This window comes from Dipodomys spectabilis, unplaced genomic scaffold, assembly GCF_019054845.1.
Source record: "Dipodomys spectabilis isolate Male_0828 unplaced genomic scaffold, ASM1905484v1 ptg000183l, whole genome shotgun sequence".
In the NCBI taxonomy this organism is placed as follows: domain Eukaryota; kingdom Metazoa; phylum Chordata; class Mammalia; order Rodentia; family Heteromyidae; genus Dipodomys; species Dipodomys spectabilis.
In genome coordinates, this window is record NW_024870860.1 from 5,321,619 (window position 1) to 5,343,762 (window position 22,144).

Consider the following 22,144-nt stretch of genomic DNA (forward strand, 5'->3'; position numbering starts at 1 on the left):
CTAAGTGGTGATGTTTTCAAGGGAGACCTAGCCAGAGGAAATCTGTAACTGACAGACATACCTTTGAAGTGAAATCTTTTCTAATTTTGGCAGATCTTGTCAGGTGTTTTGGTTACAGCAAAGGCAAACTACCCAATCTGCTGTCTTTCCTAACCCTTACAGTCAATATTTTCTCCCTAATTTGTTACAAAACCTTTGTCTTAATCTGCCTACAATTTCATAAAGGAAGTTTTGTATTCATTTATTCTATTAGGAATATATTAGCATAGCCATGAAGATGTTTTCTCCTCAGTTCTACAATATTCACTTTCTCCTTAAAGATTCAATTCCAGTATGCCCTCAAAAAATGTATATTTTCTGTATGTATTAAATTAAAATGTCAACTTTTCTGTTTCGACCCTGTGGATATTTCTAGAGTTGTCTGAGAACTGGAGGGACTTTTGACCCTAACTTTATATATTGTACTAACTAGTGACTCATTTCATGGACTAGGATTTGAGACAAACCAGAAGGCAGTTTTGCATTAGTTAATAAGCACAACATATAGAAAACTGACAGGTTTAGTTTCCATTTGATTGCTCTTTAGCTCTCTGGATATTTATATTGAGTAGAATAATGCAGAGTCACTTTGGCTACATTAACAGACAAGTGTAAAGATTCTTCTGAGAAGTCAAAGAGCTTCCTGAGATGTGGATATTCTGTGTAGTGCTTAATAATCTAAAGTTAAATTATGAGCTTTGCAACCTCTGTAGTAGCTGTGTTTGTGAGTGTTGAGCATTTCTAATGTTTGCCTCAACTTCTTCTTCCTTTAACATATCCTAATTTTATTAAATCCTGCTATGAGTGCACCTTATGGAATACTATGAGGCCTATGGACTACCTGACCGTATATAATTAATATACCTTTAAAACATGCTTGCTTCTTACCCACCCGTGTTTAAACTTGCTGGCTTTTTTCTTTCCTTTGTAGATCAGTCCTCTGTTTACAAATATTTTATTTAGTAATTTTGGTGTTGTCAATAGAAAAGTCATTGAAAACATTTAATTAATCCTACTGCTTGAGGGTCAAAATCCAGGGAAAGTTAACACTGAAAAGCAGGAAGAATGGTAACTTCTGCACACAAAATTCCTTATCATGTCATCAGTGTATTAAGAATTGATTTTACTGAAAGGAAATATCTAGTATCCTAAATTCCAACATGGCTGACAATAACAGTTATGCATACTTAGAATCACGCATATTATTTATGTAAGGAAAAAACAAATAATGCTTAGATAAGGAAATAATTCACACATTTATACTACTTCAAGATATTCTCATCTTCGTTGCCTTATTGCAAGACTCCAACACTGCCTATGCTTTATTTGAGGGTTTAGAAAATGTCAAATCACTATGAAAAAGTCGAAGCCATTTTTATCCATTATATTCTAAACCGAAAGAAATAATCTATCATTTTTCCCACTGAAGTGGTACTCTAATGAAAAAGGAAGGGAAAATAATGACTAGCTAGATAAGCTCCCAACAGTCCTAAGGGAGTGGATTCAGACCAGTTCAGTTCGGTTTCATTCATGAAATAAAAATCCAGGGCACCCAGCAAATTTGACCACATGTGTTTAGTTCTTGCCCCAGATCCCCTTGGTAATCCGTGAAAAGAGAGACCAGAGTTGTATCTCACATGCCTCGTTGACAGGCTATACCCTTTGGCACAGAACAGAAGAACAGATGCCTTCTTGCTTAACTGCTTACTACCTGCATGGCTTCTTTTTAATTGGCACCTGCCCTTGTTCAAGTGGTGGGTTGTGCAGCTGATTAGCTATCCCCCACCAGCCTCGTTCAAAAAGATGCCAGGCTTTCTTTCTGAGCTTAGATTTTTAGCTGGATTCATTTGTAGAAAACCTCCATGTAAACTTTTTACCTGAAAAATATAAAAGATGATAGACAATTTCACGTAGAGAAATCATCAAGGGGCCCAAACAAGGAAGACAGTTGGAGAGAGATGATTTACAAATCTGTTCTGCTAGTTCTTCTAACTTCAAAGAAGGCTAAAAACTTTTGGGGAGAGTCATAGAGATTGAAATAAAGCATATAGTCTGGAGACTTTAAAAAAAATGGACTGATGCCTATAGTTCACTGAAACTGATGAAGATATTTTCTCCCAGAAAAGAATATTAATGTTAACTAAAAATACAAAAAAGTAAAGACAACCCCAACAATATGTCAAGAGAACTGAAATAAGAATTTCTTAATTGAACATCTGTCAAAATAAAAAATGTGTGCTAGATGACAGTGCCTTTTACATGTAATCCAAACTATTCAGCAGGCTGAGAGCTGAGGATCATGGTCAAATCCAGCCTGAGCAGACAAATCAGAGTGACAGCTCCAAAATGCAGAAGTGGCACTGTAGTTTAAGTGGTTGAGTGCCAGCCTTGAGCAAAGGGACAGTACCCAGTTCCTCAGATTAATTTACAGAAAGAAAATGTGTCAAAATATTTTAACTGTTGCTATAATATTTATGTTTTAGTTATTATTTTTGTCCTAGTACTAGGGTTTGAACTCAGGGCTGTATTTTTTGTAACAGTTAACACCCTACCACTTGAACCTTACCTTCACTTATGGTTTTATGCTGGTTAGTTGAATAAACATCCCTTGGTTTTGTCTTACTGACTGGTTTCAAACCTCCATCCCCAGATGTCAGCCTCCCGAGTAGTGAGCCACCAGTGCCTAGCAACATTTTCATTTAAAGTAAAATTCAGCGGATGCACTAGTATTTCTAGTTTAAGATTTGTAGTGATACGTTCATTCAATGATCACAGATCACCATTTTTTCACTCTGCTCTGACACTCTTATTTCATATCTGTTTCCGTAACATGTAACTCACCTTTAGATAGAGACAATGTGATTATATACCTTCTAGAGGCTACCTGACTTACTATCCTGAAATTAATAAATTCTTTGTAAATTGAAAGGTGAAAGCTATTTCTTTTATTACCTGCATTATTTTTCTCATTCTGTACATTATATTAGACCCTAAATAGTAGGAAGTAGTGAAGGAACTGAGCACTAACTTTATTAGGTTATTGATGTTAAATTTGTAATTAATCATTGTTGAACATCTCATTCATTGACTGCTTGTATGACCTCATACAGATATCAAGTTTTTGGAAAGCATGCCAGTATTCTGCTCAGTTACTTGGGTAGTGAGGTGTAACTGACTATGACTATCACAAGGTATTTTCATATGTTGGGCTCAGATGCATTCCACCATCTTTACCATTCTATGCTTTCAGAACATGTCCTGGCCTACAGCTATCCACCTGGCCTACAGCTATCCACATGACCCACCGGGCTAGTCTGCAGTGCCTACCGACACAGGTGTTTATCTTCACATGCTTCGTGAGCATTTTCGGTAAAGTTGAGGAGTGCATCCATTTTTCAGAGGTCTTATGAAAAATTAAATGGTTTGCACAACATGGTGAAACATTATTGGAACAACCAAGGCTTAATATTATTAACATATAACATTATTTTTATTAAAACATAAGCACCTGTCTATTACACTATTAAGTTTAAAAAGAAGATGAAAAGAGCATAAAGAATCTGGTATAAAAAACATATGTATACTTTTTAGGAAAAAGGATATTCTATTTATTTCAACTGTGAGGTATCTCAAATAGCTTTTATAATAGTTTTAGGTTTTTGGAAAAGCATAACTTATATACTTGATTCTATATTTATTATAAGTACTTATTTTATTACTCAGATTAAGAGATATTGGAGAGAAAAGACTCATTAAAGTACAGTTTGAAAATCTGTCATTTGATGACCTAATTGAAGGGGACTATTTATAATAATGATGAAAATCTATACATGTTAATCTATTCAATTGGATTCTGAGCTTTTAAACAAGCCAAGAAAATACTTGTTTAATTTTAAATAGCAACATGAATTACAATTTCACAATTAAGTGATTAAGTGCATGAATATCTTAGCAGAATGCTTATTACACATTAACACTATAACAAGATAATATTATTGCTATAGTCATCTTTATCATTATTACTTTCATTAGCAATAGTAAGAATAGCAATGGCATTGGTATTCATCAGTTTAAAAGTTAATATTTTAATAAAATGTTTTGAATATGTGGATCCTATTTGATTTGAAATTATGTGAAATCAACACAATAAGAAATGAAGTGCATAGTAAGGGCAATGGTAATCTTATGGTAATATGAAGGAGATTTTCCTGCAGACTTTTGTCCTGTAGATGTGTGTGTGTGTGTGTTCATTCTATAGGATACACATTCTATAACATATATACACCCACATACTCTATAGGCTATATATTTTCAAACATACATAATCTATCTGTCAATCAATCAATTAATCTATCTATCTATCTATCTATCTATCTATCTATCTATCTATCTATCTATCTAGGAATATTCTCAGATATACTATTTCCAAATGTTATTTTTTAACAGTAAGAATAAATCTTCTCAGTTCAATAAAGATTGTTCTTTAACCTTTTATCTTTATGTTTATGTGTTCTTACCATTCTTACTGAGAACTGATATTTGAAAACTTTTTCTTTTTTTAATTTTTATTTATTTTTATTGTGAAAATACTGTACAGAGGGGTTACAATAACATGGGCAAGATAATGAGTACATTTCTTATCAAGCATTGTAGCCTCCCTCTTTGTTTCTCCTTCCCATCCCTTCCCAGCCGTCCCCACCCCCTCACCCAATCCTCCCCCCGCCGACCAAAGTTGTAAAGTTCATTTTCAACGCGACAACTTGTACTTCTCATTGTTGCAACAGGTCCACCTGTATCCTTATTTAAACGACTTGCTTTTCCCCTTCCCCTCCACAAATTATACCGATATTAAATACAGTGAAAGCAGGGTTATACTGTGTGTGTGTGGGGGACATACAAAGCAACAAAGAAATAATCTTATAAATGCGTTAGAAACAAATGCATGAAAGAAAAAAAAACATTTGAATACATATCTTAGGGTTCATTTTCCTAACATCACTTTATCTGACCTTTTCTGCTTGACTCATACATATACTAGATGTTGCAAATAAGGGAAACCATGGGACCTATGTTTCTTTGGGCTTGGCTTACTTCACTTAATATAATTTTTTCCAAGACTTTCCATTTCCTTAAAAATGGGGCAATGCCATTCTTTCTGATGGAGGCATAGAATTCCAATATTATCAAAAATATTGAGATTTTACGGACATGTGTTGGCATGTCTCTAAAATATGCAGCAATAAACCCAACACACCATATTTTAACCAGGTGCACATTCTTGTTCTTTTACAATAAGGGCATGTCTCTAAAATTTGCAGCAATAAACACAACACACCATTTTTTAACCAGGTGCACATTCTTGTTCTTTTACAGTAGGTAACATATGCAATCAACCCATACAACAAAAAGGAATGGATATAGAAAATAAGGCATAATGCAGTATTCTAATTAATACAATATTTTGTAGAGCCACCAGATTTTTTAAGTTTACATTTTTCTTTTACTTTTGTTTGTAGGTGTGGGTTAATGCGTATGTGTGTGTGTGTGTGTGTGTGTGTGTGTGTGTGTGTGTACAGTGACTCGAACTCAGAGCCTTGTGTTCTAGTTTGCCTTTCTTTGCTCAGTCTGGCAATGTATCTCTTGAATCACCTCTGCTTCTGTGGTTCTGCTATTTAGTTGGAAATAAAAGTGTCTTGGATTTATCTGCCTGAACTGGTTTTGCACCTCAAGTTTTAGAGCTCAGCCTGGTGAATAGTTAGGAGTACAGAAATGAGCCACAGGCAGCTAGCTTTAAGCTTACTATATAAGCATTTACCTTAACAGAAAACAATTTCTGACCTACAAATTATTAACCAAACTAAGATGGTATTGCAATTTCTCTTTTAAATATCTAACTTTGAAACTTTGCTTTGAGTTATCCACAGTTTTTTTGTAATCACATTGTCTTCAGAGTATGAAAATATATTTCAATTCCTTCCATACTAGTTCATCTATAAATATTAGGTGCTATTAGAAACTGGGCATTTTGTCAGATAAAGGACAATTTGCGCAAGTGCCATCCTGTGTTCCTTTTTTTTTAATCAAATAATAGTGGCTAAGTACTAGGCTAGGGTAACACATTCTACGATTATTCATGATGTCTTCATTCCACAGGTAACATTTGAAGTTAAGTTTGCAGTATCTAGGTGTAATTAATTTAGCATGGTAGTTGGCCGAGACATCAATTTCTGAGAATTTTTTTTGTTTTGTATTTGTGTAACTTGGGAAATTTTCAATAGTTTTGAATTAATTCTGCCATAATATTAGATGCCTAAATTTTAGTGAAACTTACATAACATGAATGTAAGCACTGACATATAATAATTTTTATATTGCTTTTTTAAAACAATAAGTTTTAATTGTGAAAATAATGTACAAAGGGGTTACAATCAAATGAGCAAGTAATGAATACATTTCTTTCTTTCTTTCTTTCTTTTTTAGCGTCCAGTCGTGGGGCCTGAACTCTGGGCCTGGGCGCTGTCCCTCAGCTCTTCAGCTCAAGGATAGCGCTCTACCACTTGAGCCAAGGCGCCACTTCCAGAGTTTTTCTTTTTGCTTATGTGGTGCTAAGGAATCGAACCCAGGGCCTCAGACACTCAATGCAAGCGCTCTAATACTGAGCCACCTTCCCAGCCCATGAATATATTTCTTATCCAGCATTGTTGCCTCCTCCTTTGTTTCCCCTTACCATCCCTTCTCTCCCATCTCCACAACTACATTTCCTCCTCCCCTCTTGCCTAAATTGTAAAGTTTGTTTTTCGACATAGCATCATGTACATGTCATTGTTGCAATGGGTCAACCTGTATCCCTATTTAAACAATTTGTTTTTTCCCTTCCTTTTCCCAACATCAAATAAGTGAAAACAGAGGTTATACTATAGGGAAGGGATATACAAAGCAACAAAAAAAATCACATGGTACCTTATAAATATGTTTGAAACAATAGCAAGAAAGAAAAAAACACTTTTGTCCTTATCTTGGGGTTCATTTCACTTAACATCATGTTATGTGACCTTTTCTGCTTGTCTCACACATATACTAGTTATTGCAAATAAGGAAATCCATGGGACCTATGTTTCGTTGCACCTGGCTTACTTCACTTAATATAATTTTTTCCAAGTCTTTCCATTTCCTATAATTCTAAAGAAAGATAATATTAGAAGTGAACTCATAAAAACAGAATTTTCTCTGATTTTTAAAATCATCTGACAGTTGGCTAAATCAAATGACTTTATGAATCCAAAATGAGTAATAAACTAGGAATCTTTAAACTACCTTAAAATGCTTTTTCTTATTTTCATGATTCTCTGAAAACTCTTAGGAACATAATTAGGTAAATATTTGAGAAGTTTTTCTAAAAATATTAAAAAATATTGAGTTTTCACTTATACATGGCATAAGAGAATATTTATTCCACAAACAACAAATAATAAAAAAAGAATATATCATAAAATGACCATTGAAATTCATCAAATTGAACTTTTCTTACCAGTTGGAAATTCTTTATACATCTCTTCTAAATTTACATGCATATCACATTCATCACAATAACATAAACACACACTAACTTGATATTTAATTGTTGTCTTCCTTTTACATGGATTGTGTGTACATTTTCTTGATTGCTGTTATTGCTACTGTAGCAGTTTGAAAGGCAATCACTAAAGCTATTGTCGATGCTCAGACTCTTACATCAAGTATAAAAGGAAGTCTGTAAGACACTCAAAAGAAAAATTACTTGCCCTTTGATCATTTGGATTGCTAAGGTTGCAGTTCTTAGAATGATAAAAAACAAAACAAAACACATAGTGATTAATATGTATGTCCTATACAATGTGATTCATTCTTAGAATTCTTTCTGGGTAAATTACAGGCAACAAGTTTATATTGGGTTTCATGTAAATAGTATTTGTTTTCTCATGACTCAGTTGACAGCTTTGAGGGCTGTGCTTATTCAATTTCTCATTCACAAACCAGTATTTTCTTATCTATTAACTCTGGTATCAAAGATATCAACTCCCTACAGGGAAAATGGACAGAGACTTTCATTCTGCACAGGTCATCATGCAGAGAGACAAAAGAAGACTAGCTTCCAACAACAGATGAAGAAAGAGGACAAACATTCTTTTCCAGAAACTCCTCACATACTTCTCCTTTCTCTAATTGTATCACTTTGCTGCAGAAACTCTTGGTTGAACAACCCCAATTAGCCATAGTTTCCATGTATTAGTTAACTTAGCATCTGTTTTCTAGATTATTAAGGTATTAAGGAAAATGGAATTTTTATTCCTTACATAGAAATTATCCTTCTAGAGTCAAATTTAAGTGAAATGTATGAAAATAACGACATTTTCATACATCCACATTCTCCAAATTGCTACCACATTGCTATCCACATTGCTACCATCCTTCCTTTCTGATTAATCCTTGAGAGTTTATGCACCCTCCGGACAATGGAGTACTCCAAAAAGGGAAGATAGAAAGTCTAGAATGCAGTTGACCAACCAGAAAATACTATAAAGCCCAGGATGATTATTAAGGAGATTTCTGGACAAGACTATTAGAGCTATATGAAAAACCTCTTGTTTTAAATAAGTCATGAATCAATCATGTCCCAGATGAAACATATAAGCTGTCACATATGCATGGAGAAATACTAGTGGGTAATTAGCATATGGAATGATGCTGAAATTTATTTCTTACTAGATAGTAAATTTAATGATGTGTACTCTGATTTGACCCATTTTGTTTCAGCTAATTGTGTATTTGCTTAGAGCTAAATAACCTCAAAATCTCTTTTGTATCTAACATCCAGCAATTCTTTCACTCTTATTAGTTAATTTAGTGTAAGATCAATGGTATCATATTTGATTGATTTGAGATGTCAATTTCTATCATTTTGACCAGATTATTTGCAGTACCCGAAGTAAAAAATTCTCTTGAAGTATATCTGGCATTTTCTTTACATGCCATTTTCAGTAAAGTGAATGTCAAGCTGTCTAATCTGTGAATATGGACTTAAAACATTGCCCATGTTTTGCTAAGTCTCCTGTGGTTACAAGTAAAATGCCAGGTGGATTCGGCTAGCATTAAAAGGGCCCACTTATGTTCTGTTTACTAATTTACATTTTGTCGATTTAAGCTGTCAAGTAATAGATGTCATGTTGCAAAGAAGAATACATTTTAAAATAATTTTTAACTTGAATTCATTTAAGTCAATACTAAATACAATACAGAAATACTTTGTAGAGTGTGCATATGATGCTATGACTAAAATTACTTACCTCCCAGCCACATTTTTTTTGTGCATGTGTTTGCTGGTATTGAAGCTTGAATTCAGGGTCTGATCTCTGTCCTTCAGATTTTGCTATTCAGGGTTGGTACCACTAAAGTCTCAGCTCTACTTCTGATTTTGGGTGGTGGATTGGAGATATGTCCTATAGATTTCCTTCCTGGATGGCTTTGAACCATGATCCTTAGAACTCAGCCTCCTGAGATACAAAGATTATGGAAGTGAGTCATCAGTCCCTCACTACTTACCAGCCTTCTTATTAAGACATTAACCCTAATATGAATTATGTTTATTATAAAGCAATTGTACTATGGAAAGAACACACACTAGACAGTAACAAACACAGCATTTGTGATAGTGTTAGAATTAGATTAAGAATTTGATAGGTATTTCTTTCTACATACTACTACAATATTTTTGAATCATACTGGGATTTGAATTCTGAGCTTCCTGTTGTCAACCTGTTCTTTACCTCCTGAACTATGCCTTTGGTCTCCAAAAAAATAAATATTTGAGCCAGATGTCTGCAACTCCCACTTATAGCCCTATTCACTCAGGAGAATGAGAGTTGAGGAACGGTGTTTAAAGGCTGGCCAGGCAGGAAAGGCCGTGAGGCTCTTTTTGTTTTTGTTTTTATTTTTGTTTTGGTCAATCATGGGGGTTGAACTTAGGGCCTGGGCTTTGTCTCTGAGATTTCTTCCTAAATGTTAATACTCTACTATTTTGAACCACAGAGCAACTTCTGGTTTTCTACTGGTTAATTGGAAATAAGAATCTCAAGGACTTTCCTACCTGGGCTGTTATCTAACTGCCATTCTCATATCTCAGCCTCTTGAGTAGCTAGAATTACAAGAGTGAGCCACCAATACACAAAAAGAAAAAAGTAGAACTATGGGTACCCTTGAAAGAGAAAAGCACAGGGACAATACCCAGATCCAGAACTCAGTTTCCAGGACTGGCACCTATATATTTATATATTTGTTGGGATGAAATTTAAAATTTTACCGATGCTAGGCAACCACTCTAATTTTGCCTGCTTTTCCAGGTGAAATTATATATTTTATATCAAAGTATATGTTGAGTTATTTATTCAATGTTCCACATTTCTAATCTTTGATATTTGCTTGTGAAAAATCATGTAATCAGTGGTTTCTACAAGTGTTTCATTGCCTTTATTATATATTCAGCCTTAAGGCATGTTGTATGTTCAATATCAGTCAAAGATTAGGAGGGGAATGACATTATTTGTATTATTTGAAGTTCTTCCTAGTAGAATATATACACACACATGCAGAGCAAAGGTCAGAGAAAGACAGAGACAGAGATAGACAGACAGACAGACAGGCAGGCAGGCAGGCAGGTAGGAGAGAGAGAAGAGGATGAAGGGGAGGGAAAAAGAGGGGACAGAAGAGGAGAGGAGAGACAAAAACAGACTGACAGAAAGACAGTAGGGGCAGAGATAGAGACAGAAGACATTACTATTACAAGAATGTAGGCAATTCCTAGGATTTACTAGGATGCAGAGACAAACATGACATGGGCTAAGCAGGCCAAGAAATTTGTGGCTCCTGTTACATGAATTTCAGTTTAGGCAAACAACCTTTAAATATTAGATAGAGATTACGACTGTATACAACTTTTGTCTTTTAAAAGTAGATACGAGATCAACCATAATACTTTAGACAAAAGGGCTAGATTTTAGGGCATTTATTTATTTATTCATCCACTGATTAATTTCAGAAATAATATAGGATATAGCATGTACTAAATTTCTCTTGTACATAAAAATTCAAATATAAACAAGACTAAATACCATTAATAGCTAGAAACTTAAGGCATAGCATCAAATACTTAAGCTTCAAAAAACAATTATAATGCAATCTTGCTAAGCTAGTTCATTACTTGGTACATAGAAAGGTGCTTACCATCCAGTGATTCATGATTTAAATCACAGCATATAACAATTAGAATCTAGTTCTTAGAAAGTAGACAACAATGAGTTAATTTTGGAAAAGTGTAGGCTCAAGGACACTCAGAAAATCCATAACTCCTAGGCCTGAAGAATTATACTATTTCAAGATTTCACTGGAAATGGCCTTATAGGTTTCCTCATACCAGTCAAAATCCATTGATGAAGTAAAGGGGTGACAGTGTTGAAAACAGGGAATGTACTCTGTCTTATGCAATGTTAACCCCTCTGTACAATACCTTAATAATAACAAAATAATTTAGAATCATCCATTGATATGTACTTCTTTCAGTTCAATTTATCAGCCCTTCCTTATTCAAAGATTTGTAACCTTGCTTATTTCAAAATACAGTATTTAATAAAGTTATCATTTTTGATAAATTGTTTTATCATTTTGATAAATAGCTTTATTCATTTTATTGTATTTTATTTCAGCATTTCCAGTGTCTTTTACACATTTTACCTTTCTCGTCTTCTACTTTAGGATTTCTCCTCTTTGTACATTACCACATATATAAATACATGTTTTGAACATTTATCTGTTAACTTTCCACTGTTTTGTTCACATATTTATAGGTGTTATAAAATCAAAGGTTTCAATCCTCAGTTGATCACCTGGTTTGAAACTGGAGTATTCTTGAATATCTGATTATTTATCTTAAGTATTTTGTTTTGCAACATAGTGACAATGGTTATATTTAAATATAGTTTCAGGATGAATTGAAATTTTGTATAATATTTATCAAACAAATTAAGTAACTAAATGTATTTTACTACATAGCCAAGCATGGATTTATCAGACTATAAATTTATTTATCTACAATTAGGTTACAGCCTCTAAAGTATTAGGAATACATTAGTGCAAGAAATACTTTTTGTACTGAAGAGCTGAGGGACAGCACTCAGGCCAAGAGTTCAAGCCCCACACCAACAAAAAAAAAGGAAAGAAATACTTTTTGTGTGCATGTTGGTACCAGGGCTTAAATTTAAGGTCTGGGCGTGGTCATTCAACTCTTTCTACTGAGTCACAGATCTGCTTATGACATTTTGTTGGCTAATCAGAGAATCACAGAGTTTTTGGCTTATTTAGCTTTGAACCTGGACCCTCAAATCTAAGCCTCCCGAGGATCCTAGCTAGGATTTCAGGTGTGAGCCAATGGTACCTGGCAGTGAATTCAATTTTTAAAAGAAATAACCTCTATTTCCCAACGCATTATTTAATTTTGACAGAGAATGTATACAATACTTCTTGATACATAAAAAAATGTTGGTATATTCACTTGTTAAAGTAAAGAAAATAAGACTATGCCTCCATCAGAAAGAATGACATTTCCCCATTTGTTAGGAAATGGAAAGGCTTGGAAAAAATTATATTAAGTGAAGTAAGCCAGGCCCAAAGAAACATAGGTCCCATGGTTTCCCTTATTTGCAATATCTAGTATAGGTATGAGTCAAGCGGAAAAAGTCAGATAATGTGATGTTAGGAAAACGAAACCTCAAATATGTATTTTAATGTTTTTGTTTCTTTCATGCATGTGTTTCTAACGCATTTATAAGATTATTTCTTTGTTGCTTTATATGTCCCTCCCCCACAGTGTAACCCGCGCTTTCACTATATTTGATGTCAGTATAACATGTGGAGGAGATGGGGACAAACAAGTCGTTTAAGGATTCAGGTGGACCTGTTGCAACAATGAGAAGTACAAAATGTCATGTCAAAACCAGCTTTACAATGTCGGTGGGGGGGGGGTATGATTGGGTGGGAGGGAGGGGGGAGGCTGGGAAGGGAGGTGAAGGGTAAACAAAGGAGGAGGCTGCAATGCTTGGTAAGAAATGTATGCATTATCCTGCCCATGTAATTGTAACCCCTCTGTACAGTATGTTCTCAAATAAAATAAAATAAAATTAAAAAAAAAAAAAAAAGAAAATAAGACCAAATAACCCAAATTGCAGATCTCCAAGACGTTTAAAATAGAGACTGTCTGCATTGAGAGATATACATTTTTTTACTATAACGCTATCTCTCAGAGGATCTAAGGCACACTGTCAATAATTTGATGAGTCTTAGCCTAATAATAATAATAATAATAATAACCCCTGTTTTCACTGTATTTGATGTTGGTATAATTTGTGGAGGAGAAGGGAAAAAACAAATTAAATAGGGATACAGGTGGACCCATTGCAACAATGAGAGGTATAAGATGTTATGTTGAAAAACGTACTTTATAACTTTGGCAGGAGGAAGAGGAGGAAGAAGGGAGGGCAGGGATGGTAAGGGGAAACAAAGAAGGAGGCAACAATGCTTGATAAGAAATGTAGTCATTACCTTGCTCATGTAATTGTAACCCCTCTGTATGGTATTTTCACAATTTAAAATAACCTTATTAAAAGAAAAAAATTATTAGTGTAAAAAGAATTGTAAGATTATCTTTGTTAACATTGTAGTTTTATTTTAACCCTAAATGTATTCTTCATGGTTGGACTTAGATCTGCAATTGAAAGCACCCTTTTTTAATGTTTTCTACACTATCATCTCTAATTCCTGGGCCTGCATCTATTTCTGGCCATTGCATAGAAAATATCAGCTAGATGCAGCTGGGATGACCGTGGCATTGTCAGATTGAACCCGTTTGGAAGAAAATGGTATTATTTTTAGCACAGGTCTTTGCTATATTTCCCTATTGTTCTGTCCTTTTGTACTCACTAGTTTTATTCCATGTTAAAATTAATATGAGAGAAACCTAATTTTTTATTAAAGTGTGCCATTTCTTTTTTGTCAATCTTGTAAAAATTGTGTGTGTGTGTGTGTGTGTGTGTGTGTGTGTGTTTCTGAAAACTTACTATTTGGGCTAGGTGGTTTGACACTGGTTAATTGTATTTAGGTTGCTTCCTATTCTTGTTAAACTTTCATTAAGAAATCCTGTTTAAAGCTCATGAAATTTTAGGTACACTCTGTTCTTGTTAATTATGACAACTGTTCGTTAATTAAGCCACATCTTGTTGCAAATTGTGGACCACTCTGAGCGGAGGCAACGGACAGAACCCCTTGCCTTAGGAATAAAAAAAAGTAGCACCTAACTCCTTTAGGTGCTTGCCTGCTAGATTTCAGCTGATGGTCCACCCTTCTGTAGAAGTAAGCTTTGATTTGTTACGTATCTTTACAGTTAGCACCTTATTTTGACCCAATGAATCTTGAGAGTCATTTCACTTAACATCTTTTATGGTCATATGTACATAGCTTTTGAGCTTTTCTGATTGTCTGGTAAAATTATCTTAGACATATACTAGTTATTGCAAATCACTCTGTACAGTACCTTTACAATAAAATATTTAAAAAGAAATGTACTCTCTGAATATCACCTTTACAATAGCATAAATAAATTAAAAATGTTAAATTCAGCATGCTAATGTTGAGTTGCACATCGATTTTATTTCTTAGTAATCTGTTCTTAGTAACCTGTTTGTTTGCAAATTGAAGTTCTACTTGGTATTTTTTTTTTTCGTGTCTGGACTGTTCAAATAATTTGAGGCAGTGAGCAGCAAGAATTATGAGTCTCAAAATCAGAGATACAATTTGTTGATGAAGTAGGGTAGTTGGGGCATTAAATCAGCAAGGGAAATGGCTGACTGCCGACTGAGAGGATAGAAGAAATTTCAGCTGGGTGCTTATCAAGAACTGAGAATGTACTTAGAAATTTCTAGGGCTGGTTGGGTAATCTAAGAAATTGTAAGCTCTGAATAAAAATATATGTGTCTGTATCCTGAGTTTTACATCCTGAAAGATGAGTATCCAGCCCACTAGGGTTAGAGTTATGTGAACTACTCAACTAACAACAATCAGTGATCTTACTATACCAGGAGTAAACATAGATTCATGGGGAATAAAATCAGGCATAGCAGGACTTTCTCCTCTGACCATCTATGATGGAATAATCAGTATAATCCTATGGTCACTGTAAGGATCCTTTTAGGGATCCTTCTGTTTAGCTGTTTCAGACTAGGAATTTTTACCAGTTAGGAAAATCTATTTATAATTAATGGAGCCCACTATATGGAGCCTTCTGATGTCTTCCTCCTTCCAACACTCCCTCCTAGGCCTTAAGGCAATTATTATGAGGTAACTATAACGAGGGTAAAAGATTTATGACCAGCCATGGCTGTTAAAACTGTGTATGGCCATTGGCTCACGCCTGTAATCCTAGCTACTCAGGAGGCTGAGATCTGAGGATCATGGTTTAAAGCCACCATGGGCAGGAATCTCCATGAGACTCTTATCTCCAATATACCACTAGAAAACCAGAAGTGGTGCTGTGCCTCAAGCAGTAGAGCGCTTGCCTTGAGCAGAAGAGCACAGGGACAGCGCCCAGGCCCAGAGTTCAAGCCCCATGACCAACCAAAAAGAAACAACCAAAAACTGGGTATGGCGAAACAAATGCCTGCTTGATTGAATGGATAAAATATTCTGTTGGCAGTTATTATGCATGTGTGGCAGGTAGACCAAGATCTCAGATTTCCCCCTTCCTTTTGAGATGAATAATGGATCCTGCTGGCTTGGCATGCATGATAGCCCTCTTCCAAGACAAGATAACTTAGAGGAACAAGTTCAATAACATGTTGTCATTACTATTTCCTATGATTAAGGACTCAGATGAATTAAAGCCAACTAGGTTGGTTAAGTCAGTTTCCCATAAATGTAACTTCATCTCATGCCTCTCTAGGCAGTGAAGAGGATCAAGAGTTCCTAAGAAAGATATTTGGATACAGTGAAATCCCGTCTTTTGAGGAGATGGGAATGCATCTGTTCTCACTATTGCTAGAGCTTATGTTTGGTAATATTGTAGAGGAGTTAAATGCTTGAAGCTCTTCTGTCAAATGGAGCAGAGGCTGTCCTTTGGTTCAATTTTGGCTATCTCCTTCACGCTGGCATTTTAAAAACCAAAGCTGTCTCCAAGCCTAGGAATCAAATAGCAGCTGGATATGAGCCACGACTATTTTGATGCCACTATTAATATTAATGTGAGCTAGGTCAATTATATCTATTATAACCAAGAGAGGTTTTGTCACTTTTATAGAAAATGGAATTGTAGTACAATTATGACCCACTAGCAAGATGGCACGGGAAGCAGTATATGGTTCTTAATACAATTCTGCTAGAAAATTTGGTGGGTCTATATACCCTGATTTTTTTGCGGGGGGGAACGTCAATGTTGTACCATGTTTTCTGAACCTAGAACCCTAGATGAGACCATCAACTAAAAAGTCAGAGATAGATAGCCTCCTTCATAACTGGTTAACACAATCATTTGGAAGGGCATTATGGACTTAATTCTTTTTTATTTTGGGGGTCTGTCGTGGAGCTTGAAATCTGGGCTTGGGTGCTGTCCCTCACCTCTTCAAGCTAAACAAGCTAAAGGCAATCACTCTACCTCTTGATCCACAGCACCACTTCTGGTTTTCTAGTGGCTTATTGGAGATAAGAGTCTCACGGACTTTCCTGCTGGGGTGGCTTTTAACTGTAATCCTCAGATCTCGGCCTCCTGAGTAGCTAGGATTACAGGAGTGAGCCACAGGTGCTGGCTATGATCTTAATTCTTATGTCCTTTACATGTCCCTCATGGGGACAATGGCATTAATTGGGAGTTATGCGACTAATTTATAGAATCATCAATACTTCCTTAGACAAATTTCAGTATTATACTATTAGTTAAGTACAGCTGAGGTAGAGAGGCAGATAATGTTAAAAGAATTTGAAGAAAACATCAGAAAGTACGAAGAGGGGGATTGTGAGAAAGGGCATCTTTTCTATCAGCAAGTGTGGCTTCCTTTCTGTTCATCTTGAAAGAATTGTCCTGAAAAATTCCTGCTTTGGCCAGATGGCTTGGCCCTAGTTGATTGTGGTTTAGTTGCATTCTATTTCTGGTACACTTTTTAATTAAGATGCCCAGTTCCTGCTAATAAGACATCCTTTTCCTGTTAACGGATGTATCTTGTTCCTGTTAATTATGTCACATCCTGTTGCTGATTTTAAAGCTGAGCTTAGCCAATCCAAACTGGGGACAAGGCCCTCTGCATTATGGATAAAAGAGGAGCAGCCTAACTGTTTTCTGTGCTTGTTTGCTAGATTTTGGCTGATGGTACACAATTCTGTAGAGGTAAACATTTGTTTTTTTCTTTATTTTTTACCATGTTTAAATAGTTATACAAAGGAAGTGCCATTTAACAAAGATATGTATGAATACAGTAAATCTTGATCAGTGTTAACCATGTGAACATTAACACCACCCTTTGACCCACCCCTTTCCTTTTCTTAATTTTGTATTATGTACAATTACTTCTTGACTGTATTCTCTTCCTCTTCCCCTTTCCATTTGTCTCCCTTTCTCGTCTTGGCCTCATCCCCTCTCATTAATATACCTCTTTCCTAGTGCTTAGTTTGTTGGGCTTTGATGTAGTCTTTCTGAAAATTATGCTACTTGAACTTTCCAATGAGTCTATTATACATCAGTTAATTCATTTATAACCACATGCATAACTCCCAACATATTTACTTTGTCTTGACAACTTCTTTTTGGGTTAGAGTCCTTATTCCTAGGTGACACATCAACATCTAGAGGTATATCTAACAATAATATGCAGCATGTAGTTTCTTTAAAATTGAATTAATCTCTAAGTAACTTACCATGAGAAAGCATCTTTACAATGTTAAATTTTCTCATTCTTATGACCTCTTTATCTACTTTCCTCTCAGGTCTTTTATATTTGTCAGGGAAATCTGGTTTGAGTTCCATATATTTTATGTAATAATATTTAAAATATATTTTTATTTTTGTAATTGTGAATAAAATGTGTTGTTTCTAAGCTCCTTGCAGATGGCTAGTTATCATCAATTGTAGTGAAATAAAATTTTGACTTATCAGAGCACACTCATGTGAATAATAGATTATACCACAAACTAATAAAATCTAAATGGAAGCTCAGATATTAAGTGTTGGTTTCTGAAAGATGTAGCATATGAAATCATCTTTCTCATTGGTTCAGGACCTGTTTGTGTTGGAAGCTGATGAATCACATAAGTAACCCATAAGTACACTGAGATTATACATAACTAACAGTAGCTTATTGCATAAACACACTGAAAACTAATTTGGAGTATATTTTTCTAGTTAACAGGCAAGTTTCAACTAATTGAACATAATTGAGACAAGACCACACTAAAGCTACCAGCACAACTATGTTTATTGCAACATTATTTACTATAGCTAAGATATGTAACCAACCCAGATGCCCCTCAGTAGATGAATGGATCAAGAAAATGTGGTATATATGCACAATGGAATTCTATGCCTCCATCAGAAAGAATGACATTACCCCATTTGTTAGGAAATGGAAAGACTTGGAAAAAAATATATTAAGTGAAGTAAGCCAAGCCCAAAGAAATATAGGTCCATGGTTTCCCTTATTTGCAATAATTAGTATATGTATGAGTCAAGCAGAAAAGGTCAGATAAGGTGATGTTAGGAAAATGAACCCTAAGATATGTATTTAAATGCTCTTTTTTCTTTCATGCATTTGTTTCTAACGCATTTATAAGATTATTTCTTTGTTGCTTTGTATGTCCCTCCCCCACAGTATAACCCCTGCTTTCACTGTATTTGATGTCAGTATAATTTGTGGAGGGGAAGGGGAAAAACAAGTCGTTTAAATAAGGATAAAGGTGGACCTGTTGCAACAATGAGAAGTACAAGTAGTCACGTTGAAAACGAACTTTACAACTTTGGTGTGGGGAGGGGAAGATTGGGTGGGGATGCTGGGGGACGCTGGGAAGGGATGGGAAGAGTAAACAAAGGAGGAGGCTACAATGCTTGATAAGAAATGTACTCATTATCTTGCCTATGTAATGGTAACCCCTCTGTACAGTATTTTTACAATAAAAAATAAATGAAAAAGAAAAAAATAAACATAATTGAGAATTAGCCAATCATTGGCAGCCAACTGGATATTCTGCAACTAAGCAAATGTTTACTATAATCAATAAGATTTTTTAAAGTTTTTCTTCTGTTTGATCCTCCAAAATTCACTAATGACATTGCTAAGTGGAACTTTCCCAAATTCTATTGATTATTAATTCTGTTTAGTGTGTGCTTCCCAATTCACAAATCATTCTTTATTCAAATAAACCAGTAAATTTCATTTAACAAAGTTTTGGTTTTAAAAGATTATTTTTTCTGTCAGTCGTGGGGCCTGAACTCTAGGCCTGGACTCTGTCCCTCAGCTCTTCAGGTCATGGCTAGCGCTCTACCACTTAAATCACGGCACCACTTCTGGCTTTTTCTCCTTATGTAGTGCTGAGGAATTGAACCCAGGGCCTTGTTCATGCAAGGCAAGCACACTACCACTGAGCCACCTTCCCAGTCCCTAAAGGATTAAAATTTATATGCTAATGCTGAGGTAGATCTCAGGTCAAAAGTATAGTTGGGGCCCATTTGATTAGACATAGTTTTTGAGCGGCTGCATACACACAGGGATTATGTCCCATTATAATACTTTAAGAACTTTCCCAAGTATCTTACTGATGTTATCTCACATTCAAATACTTACAAGTTGGTCTAGTACATATGTATGTGTGTGTTTAATTGAATTTTTAAGAACTACATATTGTTTTACACATTAAACAGAAAATGTTACTGAATAGAGCTTTAGTTGGATTATTAGCATTTTCTTCTTTAAGATAATTACAATGATGCTTTAAGTGAGGAAAATAGCTATTTTATTTGGAATGCTAAAATGTCAGCAATAATAACCAAAATATTATTTTAGTTTTATATTTTCATGTTGTACATTCTTTAAAAAAATCCCCTACAACTTATAATCAATCCCAAATAAGATTGGAAGAAAGTAATTAATCTTTAAAGCAACCAACCTTCAATATGAGAAATGTTATTCTAATTAAGCATTTTCCACTTCTGCAGAAAGGGAGCAAATAAATTAGTGTACTGGGCCTGAGAATTTGATCAAAAGAATAGGTTATGTTAAAAGTGCTATAAAGAAAAAAAATCTCTGAGAGATATAACTAATTCAACTGTCTTTTATTGGATCTGGAAAATAAAGCTTTAGAAGTAAGTCAAAACAAAACAAAACGATAGAACTAGAATCCCTATACTTTTTGGATATTTGTAGTTCAAATTATGGAAATTAGATCTGAATCACATTTGTATTTAACTGTTTGTTCACTTTCCAATTAGTGCATACGTTCATATAAGTTGCTTTTTAATAACAAGGCACACTTATTATATTTACACCATTAGTGTTTCCTTAAACTCATGAAAAATTATATTCTCTAATAATATGTTACTTCTGTTTTATTTATTATAGTATACTCATTAAAAGCTATTTTCAATGTTATCTTTACTTTCATCTTTATTTACTTATAGTGCAAAAAATGTGATATGGAAATGGCACTGTGTTCACACTACTAATTTCATTTTCTTTCACTCTGATTATGCTTGTTTATAACTTCACTTATTTTTAACTCATATCAAATGGTTACTATAAAATAAAGTAAAAGGCAACATATTGTCTAAGTGGTTCAAGACAGAAAATTAAGAAGAGAAATACATGAATGATTTTTGTCCATTTAAGAAATCAAACATTGAAATATATATATATATATATATATATATATATATATATATATATATATATATACATATGCATATATACACAAACACAACGCTCTCAACTCTTGCCACATAGACTATCTACATATCTACTCTATATCTATCACCCACTGTATATCTAGCTGTTATCTTCTATCTCTGATATCTATCTACCAAGTATCTCAATATTACTTATCTGAAATTCTTGGAACCAATATTTTTATTTTTTTCAGATTTTAGAATATGTAGTCTGGCATGCTGTAAGACTACTAAATAAGAAACTTTAAAAACAAAAGTCCTTAGGGTTTTAATTGTACAATAATTTACACCACCCTGCCCCATCTTGCCAAGAAAAGGAACTATTTTTGTACATAGTTTAACAATACCGTATAAGCTACCATTCCACTAGTCAATATCTCTCAGATATAAAATACACTTCTATTGTTTTAGTGGAATTATTCAATTGTTATAATAATATTGGAATAATATATCAGGTACAGTTGTCAATAATGATTGTCTATGTGGTAATTTGCTCAAAACACAATTGAAGTTCCCACTTTGAATACACTAAAGAACTGTATGTGAAAAGTTCTTAATAGGAATTTAACATCTCAGCAATAATAACTAAGCATATAAATATATGCACTTATTGGAAAGAGAACAAAGCAGATGTGACTCATAGCTTATCTCTGTAATTTGAAGTACAAGTACATATTCTTTTTTTGTCAAATTCTTAGGGCCAATATAATGCATAGCTTTATTTTCTCCCTTCCTATATATATGAACTATTAGGACATTCCTAGGAAAGTCCAAATTCTGTACTGAGATTGCCGAATTCTGGGAAAAATTGAATTAATGAAATTGTAAAGTGAAATCTGTGTTAGTTTTACTGTCAAGCCTCAAACTACAAATAATATAAACACAGTGTGTGATGAATTCTTTGTTGAGAATTTTTTAAAAGGCATTAAGCTTGAATATGTAGAGGAAAAAATATAACACACAGAGCATTCAGTATTAGCTGTAGACTGAGGTATCCACTTTCAAATATGCACTGAAGGTCTTGGAATATATATCTCTTGCTGAGAAAGGAAAACTCCTGTAACAGAACTCCTGTGATAGTAAAAAGAGCATCGCTTATAGATCTGCTAG